Here is a 17531-nt window from a genome sequence, read left to right as displayed (position 1 = left end):
ATTTACATCCCTGCGCACGCTCTGAGGTCCGAGAGCCAGTTCCAGCTCGTGGTGCCCAAGACCAGACTTAAGACCAGGGGAGACAGGGCCTTCTCTGTGGTCGGCCCTAAGCTCTGGAACACTCTGCCGCTCCATGTTCAAACTGCTTCCACAGTGGAGTGTTTTAAGTCTCGTCTTAAGACCCACTTTTATTCTTTGGCTTTTAACATTACGTGAGTTGTGTGGTCCTCTGTCCTCTGTTGTCCTCTGTGTTTTTTTTACACTTTGATTTCTATTTTACTGTTTTAATTGATTTCACCCTTTAAAATAGTTTTTAATCATATTTGTTTTTATATTGTTTTTATTGGTTTTATATTTATTTATTTTTTGTTTTTATTCAGTCATTGGTGGAGCATAATATATATATATATATATAAATATATATATATATATATACTTTTTATTTTTATTTTTTTTATTTCATTTTATTTATTTTTTTTACAATTGTTTTTAACATGGCTGTGCAGCACTTTGGAAACGTTATTGTTGTTTAAATGTGCTATATAAATAAAGTGGATTGGATTATATCGATTTTTTCGATTCAACGCGATTCTCAATTCAAAAATAATATTTTTCCGATTCAAAAGGATTCTGTATTCATTCAATACATAGGATTTCAGCAGGATCTACCCCAGTCTGCTGACCTGCTAGCAGAGTAGTATATTTTTTTTAAAAAGCTTTTATAATTGTAAAGGACAATGTTTTATCAACTGATTGCAATAATGTAAATTTGTTTTAACTATTAAACGAACCAAAAATACGACTTATTTTATCTTTGTGAAAACATTGGACACAGTGTGTTGTCAAGCTTATGAGATGCGATGCAAGTGTAAGCCACTGTGACACTATTGTTCTTTTTTATTATTTTTATAAATGTCTAATGATAATGTCAATGTGGGATTTTTAATCACTGCTATGCTGAAATTATAACTAATATTGATACTGTTGTTGATAATATTCATTTTTGTTTCACTACTTTTGGTTTGTTCTGTGTCGTGTTTGTGTCTCCTCTCAATTGCTCTGTTTATTGCAGTTCTGAGTGTTGCTGGGTCAGGTTTGGTTTTGGAATTTAGTGGTTTGTTGTATTGATTAAAAAAAATAAAATAAATAAATAAATATATATATATATATATATATATATATATTTTTTTTTTTTTAAATAAAAAAACAAAAAACGATTTTTTAAACATTTGAATCGATTCTGAATCGCACAACATAAACAATTCGATTCGTATTCGAATCGATTTTTTTCCCACATCCCTAATATATATATATATATATATATTAGAGATGCGCGGTTTGCGGTCTCATCCGCGGAGTCCGCGGATAAACCGCGGGTCGGGTGGTTGACATGACGATAAAATAGATTTTAATTAGATTCGGGCGGGTGGCGGTTGAACTATCCGGATATATTTGATATGCATGGTTCTGTGGTCGGTATCCTTTAACATTCAAGGAGCCATTTAAGACCCGTGTCACAAAACGTAGAAGACTATAAGAGACGCTATTATTCTCCTGAATGACTGTCGGTAGTCACCCAGATAATAAGTATTAGGGCGTCCTATGAAGCCATTGGCTTTGTTGCCTTCTACAACATGTACGATCTGCTTGTCAGTCCAGCATCATGTTGTGTGTGGCTTCCGCGGCAACACGCACACGGCTGCAAGGCATACTGGGTGACACAGAGTACACTAATGGTTGTGATATAAACAATTTTAACACTCTTAGTAATATGCGCCACGCTGTGAAGCCACACCAATTAAGAACGACAAACACATTTCGGGAGAACATCCTCACAGTAACACAACATAAACGCAACACAACAAATACCCATAATCATTTGTATTCATGACACTTCCTGGCTATTTTATACACCCCGCTAGCAGCAACCCCCCCATGAATACAAAGGATTATGGGTATTTGTTGTGTTGCGTTTATGTTGTGTTACTGTGAGGATGTTCTCCCGAAATGTGTTTGTCAATCTTGTTGGGTGTGGCTTCACAGCGTGGCGCATATTAGTAAGTGTTAAAGTTGTTTATATCACAACCATCAGTGTACTCTGTATCACCCAGTATGCCTTTCAATCTTGAACGTGTAATTGCGGAAGCTAAACACTACATGTTGCCAGACCAACAATTGGTTCTTACATGTTGTTGAAGATGTCTAAGGCAATGGCTTCACAGCACGCCCATATTCTTGTATTCAGTATGAACGCAATTGAATAGTTGCGGGAACGTTAGCGGCTCCAATTGACATCATTACTCTGTGAAACAGTTTTAAATAGCTCTGTGAGTGGTAAAGGCGGACAACCTCTGATGTATTTCAGCGGGCGGTTGGCGGGCGGGTATGGTCCTGATAAAATGTTGGTTCGGGTGGACGGCGGGTGGATGACGTCTTTGGAGATGCGGATGATATAATTGCCTATCCGCGCATCTCTAATATATATATACTCCTCGAGCACTAATTGACTGAAAGACAGCACACTATGTCACGTTATCAATGGGAAAATGCATTTTTAGACAATACGATTTGCCTGAGTGGCTGGGAGACACCGGGAGTAACAGGTGGTAGAAAATGGATTAGAAAGGACACATAAACAAAAATAGTAATAATAAAAATACAAATAAATGTTTTTTTTGTGTGTTTTTTTTTTTTTTACTTGGGCCAAATTTTGGATGCTGGCCGGCCGTGTCTGGCCCACAGGCCGTAGTTTGTGGACCCTGGACCCATGCCTCCTTCATTTACACTTACAGCATATCGGTGTTATTAAATTGTCAATTACGTTACTTTAATAAATATCTGAAAAATACAATTTGAGCTTTTATTTTAGTTTCCTTGCTATAATAATGCTTAGTATCGTTCAACTCAGTATTGTTAAACACAGTTTAAAACGACATTATTTAATAACATGTGTGTTATTGTGGTTAAAGTTTGAATATGTCAACTTGAGCGTACTGAGGGATTTTAACCAAAAACATACACAAAGCTACATAAATGTAAAGATAAATTACAACATTAAATTAAAATACAAAGAAATATAAAACTTACCCGCAAGCTAGCGTGTGGTTTGGAGTCAACATTGGGCCTCATTCCGTTTAGTTTGCCGGGTCTCCTTTCCCAACACGCAGCGTCCTCTTTAGGACATTTCGGTGCTGGTTGGTGTCGACAGAAACATGTTCGTGTTCACAGCGTGGACTTGTAGACGACTGGTTGTGTGTCAGCGTAGAGTGGACACGCAGTCAAGCCAAACCCCCCCACGTCCACGTCCACTTGTAACTAGGAAACTAGTGCACAGGTCAGGTAAAGAAATGGAACACGCCCACAGCCGGAGACAGTGAGAGCCAGCTAGCTGGTTTCCCGGGCAATTGTTTTTCTGACGAATAATGGTGCCACTGTTTATTTCTCATTTTTGTATTCAGTCCAGATTCATTTAATTAAAGTAGTTTAATGTAAAATGTATGGCTATCTACGACACAGGTGTCAAACTCAAGGTCCTAGGGCCAGATGTGACCCGCCACTTTATTTTATTTGGCCCTCGAAAGCCTGGAAATAATATGTATCAATAAAGTTTCTTACTAAATGTATTCTTTCTTTCAATTTTGTACTCCATATAATCGCAAATTATGTTAACTTAAATAATGTTTAATTATGCAAAAATATATTATTAAACTATTTTTTAAATATAAATAAATACTGCTAATAATAATATCTTTTATTTGGCTCTCGAAAGCCTGCAAATAATATGTATCAATAAAGTTTCTTACTAAACGTGTTATTTCTTTAAATTTTGGGAGAAAAAAAAGGACTCCATGTAATCACAAATTATGTAAACTTAAATATTGTTTAATTATGCAAAAATATATTATCTATTTTTTTAATATAAATAAATACTGCTAATAATAATATATTTTATTTGGCTCTCGAAACCCTGGAAATAATGTGTCGATAAAGTTTCTTACTAAATGTATTCTTTCTTTCAATTTTGGGAGAAAAAAAGGTAAAAAAAAAAAAAAAGTACTCCATGTAATCGCAAATGATGTTAACTTATATATTGTTTAATTATGCAAAAATATATTATCAAACAATTTTTCAAATATAAATAAATACTACTAATAATATATTTTATTTGGCTGTGGAAAGCCTGGATATAATATATATCAGTAAAGTTTCTTACTAAATGTGTTATTTCTTTCAATTTTGGGAGAAAAAAAAGAAAAAAATACTCCATGTAATCGCAAATTATGTTAACTTAAATATTGTTTAGTAATGCAAAAATATATTATCAAACATTCAAACCATCTTTTAAATAGAAATAAATATTACTAATAATAATAACATATTTTATTTGGCTCTCAAAAGCCTGGAAATAATATGTATCAATAAAGTTTCTTACTAAACGTGTTATCTCTTTCAATTTTGGGAGAAAAAAAAAAGTACTCCATGTAATCACAAATTATGTTAACTTAAATATTGTTTAATTATGCAGAAATATATTATCAAACTATATTTTAAATATAAATAAATACTACTACTAATAATATATTTTATTTGGCTCTCGAAAGCCTGGAAATAATATTTATCAATAAAGTTTCTTATTAAATGTATTCTTTCTTTCTATTTTGGGAGAGAGAAAAAAAAGTACTCCATGTAATCGCGAATTATGTTAACTTAAATATTGTTTAATTATGTAAAAATATATTATCAAACATTCAAACCACTTTTTAAATAGAAACAAATACTAATAATAATAATATAAGTTTTTTCTCTTCATAACATGGTCACTACTACTGCCTAGTTTCTCCTGTTATAGTCTTATTTTTACTATTACATTTTTATTCTTATTATTAATTTTTATTCTTATTTTCAATTTTATTTCCATTTATACTTCCATTATTTACTCTTTAAATTATCTTAAATTCTATCAGAAATCCGTACACAGCTGCTGGAATTTTTATTTTCCTGAGGGAACTCTCCTGAAGGAATCAATAAAGTACTATCTATCTATCTATCTATCTATCTATCTATCTATCTATCTATCTAATGATTTCAAATTGTGAAATGTAAAAATAGGAATAGATTTCATACTATGGTTTTTACAGCACAAGTGAATGCAAGGCATACTTGGTCAACAGCCATACAGGTCACACATAGGGTGGCCGTATAAACAAAGTTTAACACTGTTACAAATATGCGCCACACTGTGAACCCACACCAAACAAGAATGACAAACACATCCGCACATTAACACAACAGAAAAAATACCTAGGACCCCTTGCAGCACTAACTCTTCCGGGACGCTACAATATACAAGCTAGTCCAAGCTAAATTTCAACTACTGGTCACATGACCACAGTTTTCTGTGCAGGATTTCTGTCACTTGTGAAAGTATTACACTTGTGAAAACATATTACTGACTGACAAGTCTCAAGGTTCAGTCGTAAAGTTTATTTCCCTGTCACTTAAAGTAAAATGCAGACATTTGATGTCCATAAGTAAAATAAAAAATGAGTAAATGATCACCTAACCAACCACCTTTGAAGTGGTTGCAATTAGGGCTGGGTGATATATCGAAATACTTGATATAGTGAAGTGAATTAGTGAATTATATTTATATAGCGCTTTTCTCAAGTGACTCAAAGCGCTTTACTTAGTGACACCCAATATTTAAGTTACATTTAAACCAGTGTGTGTGGCACTGGGAGCAGGTGGGTAAAGTGTCTTGCCCAAGGACACAACGGCAGTAACTAGGAGGGCACAAGCGGGAATCGAACCTGCAACCCTCAAGTTGCTAGCACGGCCACTCTACCAACCGAGCTATGATGCGGGTTTGTCTCCGTTCGATATAAAAAATAACTTTATCGTGATATTCGAGTATACGTTCTCAAACAGTTGCTTTTAGCTGCGGGCATTAGACTGCAGGCTCTTCTCGCTCTTTCTTGTCTCTCCTTCTCAGAGACTTAAAACAAGCGCACCTTCTTACATACGTCACATACTGTCGCACGTGCAACGTCATACGCCCTGGCGGAGCAGAGAGGTAGCGGAATGGGTAAAGCTAGCTGTGGTGCTAGCGGTGCGGTGCGAGTGGTAATACGAGAGAAAGAAGGTTTCCAATCTAGTAACAAATTGAAGGAAGAAGAATTAATTCCCAAGAAAAACTGCACGAGGTTCATCGTCCGGCGGTGGTTTGGCTTCAATCGGGAAGATGTTGAACAGTAATATGTCAAGTGTGCGGCAAAAGCGTTGCTACAAAAAGCAGCATTACTGCTCATTTGTAACATCGTTTGAAAAGTAAGAGTGCTTGAAAGGCCGCATGTCAATATCTCCGTGTCATGTCTGTGTCATCATGTTTTGTTTTAGTCATGTTCGGTTTTGTTTGTGGACTCTTTGTGCACTTTTGTCACCATAGCAACCCATCAGTTTCACGTGTTGAGTCTCGCACCTGTTTTCACTGATCATGTCACTGCTATTTAAGCCGGTCTGTTTCTGTTGTTCGTCCTGGCAACATCACCATCTATCACCCTCGATACCTCTACTCCAGGGGTTGGGAACCTTTTTGGCTGAGAGAGCCATACAAGCCAAATATTTTTTAAAGTATTTCCGTGAGAGCCATATAATTTTTATTTTTATTTTACACTGAATACAACTATATGCGTGCATTTTTAAGAAAGACCAACATTTTTAGAGTATAATAAGTATTTTATTCTTTTTAATAACATTGTTATTCTGAGACTAACCAACAATAAATAAAACACTTTTTGCCAATAATGCGACTTTTTGAACAGGTGCGGTAGAAAACACATGGATGGATGAAAATGCATGAGAATGTTTTATATTTTGAACGTGATTTTTGACACTGTGATTACCAGCGGAATTAATAATTACTTATCGTGTTAAGCAATGTCAGCTAAGATTTATCTGAGAGCCAGATGCAGTACCAAAAGAGCCACATCTGGCTCTAGAGCCATAGGTTCCCTACCCCTGCTCTACTCCCTTCCTACCATGCCATGCCTGTTATTCATACAGTCCATAGTTTCCCTCCTGCCCATGCCACGTAACTTTTTGGTTTATTTATGTCACAGTTATAGAGTTTAGTTTTTTGTCCATAGTTCTGCCTTTGTGCTAGTTTTTGTTTTCATTAGTCAAGTTTGTTCTCCGCCATTGTGCGCGCCTTTTGTTTGCCTTTTTTGTAGTTATAGTGTTAATATAAAAGATGTCTTTAACTTCACGCTATCTCTAGTCCAAATTCACTTGCATCTCGGGAAAACAACCACCCCATACTCCACGCCTTGACACTCCGGCTGGTGCCACACCCACAAAATGCGCCAGCAAACATTTCCACATCAACACGGTATGAAAAAAATAGTCAACAACAGAAGGAGATAACGTCCGTAGTAACCTACCACTTAGCGAAGGAAATACACTATTTGATTTCCTATTATGCAGCTCATTTTTATTTGGCAGTTATTGAAATATCTTGTGTGACATCATGCACAAAACGCATAGATTGTTAGACGCTAAGTGTTCATTTAACTGCTCCGCAACAATTTTTTCGAGGATTTTTGAAATAAAGGGAAGGTGAGACACCGGTCGGTAGTTTACCATGAGGTCAGGATCGAGGTTAGGTCTTTTAACAAGAGGATGAATAACCGCTTTTTTGAATGCTAGGGGAACAGTGCCCGAGGAAAGTGATAAGTTTATAATATTTAGCACTGATGGACCTAATAATACAAAGAGCTCCTTGATCAGTTTCCCAGGAAGAGGGTCAAGTAAACATGTTGTTTGTTTTATTCCATTTACACGTTGTAACAATTCCTCTAATGTTATTTCCTCAAAACGAGAGAAACTATTTTGGATGGCAGTATCCGCTGTATATACAATCGTATCTGTGTTAATAGAACCCCGTTGCAGCTGGGACGCATTGTCTTTAATCTCCTTTCTAATGACTTCAATTTTCTTACTAAAGAATTGCATAAAGTCATCAGCTGAGTGGGTGGAGCTACTGGAAGGAGTCCCTTGTTGGGTTAGCGATGTTACCGTACTAAACAAAAATTTAGGATCGTTTTTATTACGGTGGATGAGATTTGAGTAATAATTAGCTTTAGCTAAGGTAAGCATGCGTTTATAAGTTATTAAACCATCACTCCATGCTTGATGGTGCACCTCAAGTTTAGTCGTGCGCCATTTGCGTTCCAGCTTTCTGCGTGATCATTTCTGAGCTCTAGTTTCTTCTGTAAACCACGGGGTGCGCTTTTTTGGAGCCTTTTTTTAACTTTAGCGGTGCTATGTTATCAATGGTTTTGCGCAGGGCGTCGTTAAAGTTGTTAGTGAGGTTATCAATAGAGCCCACATACTTTGGGAATGGTGCCATAACCGAGGGCAGTAGGTCAGCAAGAGTTGTCGTTGTGGCCGTATTAATGTTGCGGCTGCTATAGCAGTTATTATTATTATTAGTTTGACGAACATGCGTCTGAACCTCGAATTTTATAAGGTAATGATCGGACAATACTTTAGTATACGGGAGTATCGTAACTTTGGAAGCGGTGATACCCCTGACAAGCACTAGGTCTATTGTATTACCGTTGCGATACGTGGGTTCATTTATTATTTGTGTGAGACCACAGCTATCAATTATAGTCTGGAGCACTACGCACGGTGGGTCCGATGGGGTATTCATATGGATATTAAAGTCCCCCATTATGATTATATTATCGGCGTGTGTCACTAGATCAGCAACGAACTCTGAGAATTCATTGATAAAGTCCGAATAGGGCCCTGGGGGGCGGTAGATAACAGCCAGGTGTAGAGGCAGCGGTGTGACAGACCTCATAGTAAGCACCTCAAACGATTTATATTTATTATTTATGTTAGGACTAAGGTTAAAGTTTTCGTTGTATATTAGTGCGACCCCCCCCCCCACCCCTTTTAAGCGGACGGGCAATATGCGCATGTGTAAAGTTAGGAGGACATGCCTCATTTAGCGCAAAAAAGTCGTTTGGTTTAAGCCAGGTTTCACTGAGACCGATGACGTTAAGATTGTTGTCTCTGATAATATCATTAACTAACAACGTTTTAGGAGACAATGATCTTATGTTTAAAAAACCTATATTATAGGTAGTGGGCTGTTTTAGGGGATTTTTGATCAAATTATCCGTAGTAGCGATATTAATAATGTTGTGTTTATTATGCCCAGTGCATTCAGTATAATTACGACCATATCTAGGAATTGATACGACGGGAATGTTCCGATTGTTTGATTGTTGCTTTGATAAACTGCACGCATCATTGTTAGCCACCTCAGTAACGGGGATTTTCCGATTGTTTGTTTGTTGCTTTGATAAACTGCACGCATCATAGTTAGCCATCTCAGTAACGGGGATTTTTCGATTGTTTGTTTGTTGCTTTGATAAACTGCACGCATCATAATTAGCCACCTCGGTAAAACACATGTCCAACTCTGAAACACTCAAAGCAGAAAAAACTTGTTCTAACTTAACAGACTCCTTACCCAGACCAGTAGTCTCGCATTTTCCATTTAAATCCGTCTGCAGGGTGGAGGGAAGTGGTGTCCTGTGGGGATTAGCCTTCTGCTTTGTTTTAAGCCCCGCTTGGCATCCGCGTTTCCGATCACACCGCTGGCGTCTGCTCCGTAGACGGCCCCCGCTGCTACTAGACTCCCCTGCTTCACAGGCCGCTGGATGTAGCCGCCGACGTATTCCCATGCTAGTTAGCATGTTTGGCACGCACGCGTCTATCAGTCCAAAACGGCCCGATATGTCCATATCCAGAAGTGTCTGGCGGTCGTACGTGATCACGGAGTGACCACGATGCGAGCCAGCCATGAAGTCTGCAGAACTGTCCGGCATTTCCGCCAAATGTTCCATCTTTAGCAAGAGCACCGCAGTGTCGCAGCCCGTCCGGGCGCCGCCATCTTGCAGGTTATCATATATATATATATATAGAAAATCAACAAAGCCATAGGCTCACTCAATCCCAGTAAATAACTTAAATTTGGAACACAGCATCATCGTTTTCACAGCTTTTTGGTTGTTAGAGGTAGAGAGTGATTTAATGTAGAGTTCTAAGTCTGTTTTAAAGGCACAAAAAACAGGTCGGGTGTTGAGAAATTTACATTTATGAATATAAAAGTTAGCCAATAGTATAATGAGGTTGCAAAGGTAAAATTAATTTAAAAAAAAAATTTCAATACGGTGTAAAACCAAATATATATATATCACACTCCTCAGCCTTCCCGGTAAGGTTTATTCAGGTGTACTGGAGAGGAGGCTTCGCCGGATAGTCGAACCTCGGATTCAGGAGGAACAGTGTGGTTTTCGTCCTGGTCGTGGAACTGTGGACCAGCTCTATACTCTCGGCAGGGTTCTTGAGGGTGCATGGGAGTTTGCCCAACCAGTCTACATGTGCTTTGTGGACTTGGAGAAGGCATTCGACCGTGTCCCTCGGGAAGTCCTGTGGGGAGTGCTCAGAGAGTATGGGGTATCGGAATGTCTTATTGTGGCAGTCCGCTCCCTGTATGATCAGTGTCAGAGCTTGGTCCGCATTGCTGGCAGTAAGTCGGACACGTTTCCAGTGAAGGTTGGACTCCGCCAAGGCTGTCCTTTGTCACCGATTCTGTTCATAACTTTTATGGACAGAATTTCTAGGCGCAGCCAAGGCGTTGAGGGGTTCCGGTTTGGTGGCCACGGGATTAGGTCTCTGCTTTTTGCAGATGATGTAGTCCTGATGGCTTCATCTGGCCGGGATCTTCAGCTCTCACTGGATCGGTTCGCAGCCGAGTGTGAAGCGACCGGAATGAGAATCAGCACCTCCAAGTCCGAGTCCATGGTTCTCGCCCGGAAAAGGGTGGAGTGCCATCTCCGGGTTGGGGAGGAGACCCTGCCCCAAGTGGAGGAGTTCAAGTACCTAGGAGTCTTGTTCACGAACAGAATACAAGGATTTGCAAATCATTTTTAACCCATATTCAGTTGAATATGCTACAAAGACAACATATTGGGTGTTCAAACTGATAGACTTTTTTTTTTTAAATAATCATTAACTTTAGAATTTGATGCCAACAACACGTGACGAAGAAGTTGGGAAAGGTGGAAATAGATACTGATAAAGTTGAGGAATGCTCATCAAACACTTATTTAAAACATCTCACAGGTGTGCAGGCTAATTGAGAACAGGTGGATGCCATGATTGGGAATAAAAACAGCTTCCATGAAATGCTAAGTAATTCCCAAACAAGGATGGGGTGAGGGTCACCAATTTGTAAGCAAATTGTCGAACAATTTTAGAACCACATTTCTCAATGAGTTATTGCAAGCAATTTAGGGATTTTACCATCTACGGTCCGTAAAATCATCAAAAGGTTCAGAGAATTAAGAGAAATCACTGCACGTAAGCGATGATATTACAGACCTTTGATCCCTTTAGGCGGTACCGCATCAAAAAAAACGACATCAGTGTGTAAAGGATATCACTACATGGGCTCAGGAACACTTCATAAAACCACTGTCAGTAACTACAGTTGGTCACTACATCTGTGAGTGTATGTTAAAACTCTACTCTGCAAAGCAAAGCCTATTTATCAACAACATCCAGAAACGCCGCCGGCTTCGCTGGGCCAGAGCTCATATAAGATGGACAGATGCAAAGTGGAAAAGTGTTTTGTGGTCTGACGAGTCCACATTTCAAATTATATTTGGAAACTGTGGACGTGGTGTCCTCCGGAACAAAGAGGAAAAGAACCATCCGGATTGTTATAGGCGCAAAGTTCAAAAGCCAGCATCTGTGATGGTATGGAGGTGCATTAGTGCCCAAAGCATGGGTAATTTACACATCTGTGAAGGCACCATTAATGCTGAAAGGTACATACAGGTTTTGGTACAACATATGCTGCCATCTAAGTGCCGTCTTTTTCATGGATGCCCCTGCTTATTTCAGCAAGACAATGCCAAGCCACATTCAGCACGTGTTACAACAGCGTGGCTTTGTAAAAAAAGAGTGCGGGTACTTTCCTGGGCCGCCCGCGGTCCAGACCTGTCTCCCATGGAAAATGTGTGGCGCATTATGAAGCGTAAAATACGATGTTGAACGACTGAAGCTCTACATAAAACAAGAATGGGAAAGAATTCCACTTTCAAAGCTTCAACAATTAGTTTCCTCAGTTCCCAAACGTTTATTGAGTGTTGTTAAAAGAAAAGGTGATGTAACACAGTGGTGAACATGCCCTTTCCCAACTACTTTGGCACGTGTTGCAGCCGTGAAATTCTAAATTAATTATTATTTGCACAAAAAAAAATAAAGTTTATAAATTTGAACATCAAATATCTCGTCTTTGTAGTGCATTCAATTGAGTATGGGTTGAAAATTATTTGCAAATTATTGAATTCCGTTTATATTTACATCTAACACAATTTCCCAAGTCATGTGGAAACAGGGTTTGTAAGTTGGAGAAAAAGACCTCCTGGGGGCTGAGCAACCCCTGTTCTTCAAATTTAGCGATATCCCAACTTACGCTCTTCTTCTTGTCATACTGCCCCACGATCTTTTCGATCCTGGCTCGGTCCTGAAAGAGTCAAACGTAAAAGTCAAATTAGTACATTAAAGAGATCGAAATTGTGGGGTTGCAAAGGTAATGCTGCTCCAGTCAGATAGGAGAATGAATGCTTATTGTGTCTTACCACCAGTGTGAGTAAAATGTTAATATTTTGGATACTTTAGAACGGGAGGGCACTTTGATACATTCTGATAGATAGGTCTTTATTGTCATTGCACAAGTACAACGAAACTTTGTTTTTTGGAATCCCGGTCAAGGGTTATGGAACAGGAACGCTGATGGGTCGCCACAAGCGCCGCGTTAAAGATGTGGAAAAAGGTAAAACACTGGGGAAAAGGATGAGTAAAAAAATACAATAGTCTGGAGTGGGAAAAAACGCTCCATAGCAAAGCACATATACATATTACAATGTAGACCTCGAGATAGTTAGCAACAGAGGGTAGGGAGTGCGGGGTCATGGTGGTCGGCCGCAGCTCTCAGGCGCCGACCATCCTTTTGCGTCGAGGGCGTTCGGTGTGGGGCGTGTATGTGTGGCATCTATTCTTTTGGATGCATGTTAGTGTGTAAGCCTGCAGTGTGTCTCTGTTCCGCTGCTTTGATCTTGTGCAGTCGCTAGTCTGCGAGTGAAAATAAAATGAGCTTTGCACTCTAAATTGTCTACGACTGGTCCTCAAAAACCTGCGGGGCAGACAGTCCGATGTTATCCAAGTGTCCGCAGTTCTTCCCGCACCCTCCAATCGTTCCTGGCAGCTTTGGGGCACTTTGAAGACTGTTGACCAACCAGATTCCGAATAGGTAGATATCTTCACGTCCTCGACTGAGAGTCCGTATCGTGTCTAGCAACAACTGTTCCGTCACGAAAAGCAGGTTCCCCCAAACCCATTGTACATTAAAGGTACTTAAAACCCAGTAATTGGAAGATTATATTTAACATTTTATGAGCAAAACATTGGTCTCTCAGCTACGTGTTGTACAAATCCCAAAACTCTTGAAGTTGGCAAGTTGTATAAATTGTAAATTAAAAACATAATACAATGATCCTTTTCAGCCTATATTCGATTGAATGGACTGCAAAGACAAGATACTTAATGTTCGAACAGAGAAACTTTATTTTTTGCAAATTTTAGCTCATTTGGAATTGGATGCCTGTGACATGTTTCAAAAAAGCTGGAACAAAGTAGCAAAAAAGACTGAGACAGTTGAGGGATGCTCATCAAACACTTATTTGGAACATCCCACAGGTGAACAGGCTAATTGGGAACAGGTGGGTGCCATGATTGGGTATAAAAGCAGTTTTCATGAAATGCTGAGTCATTCACAAACAAGGATGTGAACAAATGCGGGAGCAAATTCTCTTAACTGTTTAAGAACCATATTTCTCAACGAGCTATTGCAAGGAATTTAGGGATTTCAGCATCTACGGTCCGTAATATCATCGAAAGGTTCAGAGAATCTGGAGAAATCACTGCACGTAAGGGTAATAAACATTGAATGCCCGTGACCTTGGATCCCTCAGGCGGTACTGCATCAAAAACCGACATCAGTGTGTAAAGGATATCACCACATGGGCTTATGAACACTTTAGAAAACCACTGTCAGTAACTACAGTTAGTCACTACATCTGTAAGTGCAAGTTAAAACTCTACTATGCAAAGCCAAGGCCATTTATCAACAACACCCAGAAACACCTCCGACTATGTGGGCCCGAACTCATCTAAGATGGACTGATGCAAAGTGGAAAAGTGTTCTGTGGTCTGACGAAACCCCATTTTAAATTGTTTTTGGAAACTGTGGACGTTGTGTCCTCCGGGACAAAGCGGAAAAGAACTATCTGGATTGCTATAGGCAAATTGTCCCAACAGTTTAAGAACAACATTTCTCAACCAGCTATTGCAAGGAATTTAGAGATTTCCGCATCTACGGTCTGTAATATCATCAAAAAAACCAGAGAATCTGAATAAATTACTCCTCATAAGAGATGATATTACGGACCTTCGATCCCTCAGGCAGTACTGCATCAAAAACCGTGTGTAAAGGTTATCACCGCATGGGCTGAGGAACACTTCAGAAAACCACTGTCAGTAACTACAGTCGGTCGCTACATCTGTAAGTGCAAGTTAAAACTCCACTATGCAAAGCCAAAGCCATTCATCAACAACACCGAGAAACACCGCCGGCTATGTGGGCCCGAGCTCATCTAAGATGGACTAATGCAAAGTGGAAAAGTGTTCTGTGGTCTGACGAAACCCCATTTTAAATTGTTTTTGGAAACTGTGGACGTTGTGTCCTCCGGGACAAAGAGGAAAATAACTATCTGGATTGCTATAGGCAAATTGTCCCAACAGTTTAAGAACAACATTTCTCAACCAGCTATTGCAAGGAATTTAGAGATTTCCGCATCTACGGTCTGCAATATCATCAAAAAGACCAGAGAATCTGAATAAATTACTCCTCATAAGAGATGATATTACGGACCTTCGATCCCTCAGGCAGTACTGCATCAAAAACCGTGTGTAAAAGTTATCACCGCATGGGCTGAGGAACACTTCAGAAAACCACTGTCAGTAACTACAGTCGGTCGCTACATCTGTAAGTGCAAGTTAAAACTCTACTAGGCAAAGCGAAAGCCATTTATCAACAACACCCAGAAATGCCGCTGGCTTCATTGGGCCCGAGCTCATCTAAGATGGACTGATGCTAAGGGGAAAAGTGTTCTGTGGTCTGACCATTCCACATTTCAAATTGTTTTTGGAAACTGGGGATGTTGTGTCCTCCGGAACAAACACTGTTATATGCGCAAAGTTGAAAAGCCAACATCTGTGATGGTATGGGGGTGTATTAGTGCCCAAGGCATGGGTAACTTACACATCTGTGAAGGCACCATTAATACTGAAAGGTACATACAGGTTTTGGAGCAACATATGTTGCCATCCAAGCATCGTTATCATGGACGCCCCTGCTTATATCAGCAAGACAATGTCAAAGCCACGTGTTACAACAGTGTGGCTTCATAGTAAAAGAGTGCCGGTACTAGACTGGCCTGCCTGTAGTCCAGACCTGTCTCCCATTGACAATGTGTGGCGCATTATGAAGCCTAAAATACAACAACAGAGACCCCGGACTGTTGAACAACTTAAGCTGTACATCAAGCAAGAATGGGAAAGAATTCCACCTTAAAAGCTTCAAAAATGGGTCTCCTCAGTTCCCAAACATTTACTGAATGTTGTTAAAAGGAAAGGCCATGTAATACAGTGGTAAAAACTATTTCCCCCAAAAAATAAGTTTCTCAGTCGGAACATTAAAAATCTTGTCTTTGCAGTCTATTCAATTGAATATAAGTTGAAAAGGATTTGCAAATCATTATATTATGTTTTTATTTACCATTTACACAACGTGCAAACTTCACTGGTTTTGGGTTTTGTAGCTGGCAATGTGTGTTTGAAGTGTAAATTAATATATTTACAGTTTTAAAATGTGCTACAGGAGCGCTCACAAGTACTGCCACAACAGAGAGAATTGAAGTAGGCACTGTACATTACTCACGGTGATTGCAATGCATTCTGGGACTTGTAGTAGTGTTGGTGTGTACGCTGCATACTCACTGTCACTGACCAGTCTTTAGGTCTTAAAACTATTGTGTCTTTTAGTCACTTTGTCTGCTAATTGTAAGACAATATTATACAATAATACAATTCATTGCAATTACTACCATCACCGTGGTGTTTAGTCCCCCGGGCTGAGTAAAAACGAGTTTTAGGTATCAGACAGAGGAGTGTTTGGGCACCTCACGATTACGATTCAGGAACTACGACCTGATTATTTCAATTTTAATGCGTCGTTAATTTACGTACAAACCCCGTTTCCATATGAGTTGGGAAATTGTGTTAGATGTAAAAATAAAATCTTCAACCCATATTCAGTTGAATATGCTACAAAGACAACATATTTGATGTTCAAACTTTTGCAAATAATCATTAACTTTAGAATTTGATGCCAGCAACACGTGACAAAGAAGTTGGGACAGGTGGCAATAAAAACTGATAAAGTTGAGGAATGCTCATCGAACACTTATGTGGAACACCCCACAGGTGTGCAGGCTAATTGGGAACGGGTGGGTGCCATGATTGGGTATAAAAACAGCTTACCAAAAAATGCTCAGTCTTTCACAAGAAAGGATGCATCAGTGCCCAAGGCATGAGTAACTTACCATTAATGCTGAAAGGTACATACAGGTTATGGAACAACATATGCTGCCATCTAAGCACCGTCTTTTTCATGGGCGCCCCTGCTTATTTCAGCAAGACAATGCCAAGCCACACTCAGCACGTGTTACAACAGCATGGCTTTGTAAAAAAAAGAGAGCGGGTACTTTCCTGGCCCGCCTGCAGTCCAGACTTGTCTCCCATTGAAAATGTGTGACGCATTATGAAGCGTAAAATACGACAGACTGTTGAACGACTGAAGCTCTACATAAAACAAGAATGGGAAAGAATTCCACTTTCAAAGCTTGAACAATCAGTTCCTCAGTTCCCAAACGTTGATTGAGTGTTGTTAAAAGAAAAGGTGATGTAACACAGTGGTGAACATGCCCTTTCCCAACTACTTTGGCACGTGTTGCAGCCATGAAATTTTAAGTTAATTATTTGCAAAAAAAAAATAAAGTTTGAGTTTGAACATCAAATATCTTGTCTTTGTAGCGTATTGAACTGAATATGGGTTGAAAATGATTTGCAAATCTTTGTATTCTGTTTATATTTACATCTAACACAATTTCCCAACTCATATGGAAACGGGGTTTCTATTAATTCTCCATTATTGACGTTTACTATCCATCCATCCATTTTCTACCGCTTATTCCCTTTGGGGTCAGGGGGGGGGGCGCTGGTGCCTATCTCAGCTACACTCGGGCGGGAGGCGGGGTACACCATGG

At 39.3% G+C, this 17531-nt stretch overlaps 1 pseudogene; it reads right to left on the bottom strand.

Annotated features, from left to right (window-relative positions):
• LOC133568899 (uncharacterized) overlaps positions 1–17531 on the bottom strand; it is a 70806-nt pseudogene that overhangs the window by 40543 nt on the left and 12732 nt on the right.

Source organism: Nerophis ophidion, linkage group LG14 (genome assembly GCF_033978795.1).
Source record: "Nerophis ophidion isolate RoL-2023_Sa linkage group LG14, RoL_Noph_v1.0, whole genome shotgun sequence".
In the NCBI taxonomy this organism is placed as follows: domain Eukaryota; kingdom Metazoa; phylum Chordata; class Actinopteri; order Syngnathiformes; family Syngnathidae; genus Nerophis; species Nerophis ophidion.
Note: the sequence above shows the minus strand (reverse complement) of the source record. Positions and strands in the feature narration are given on the sequence as shown.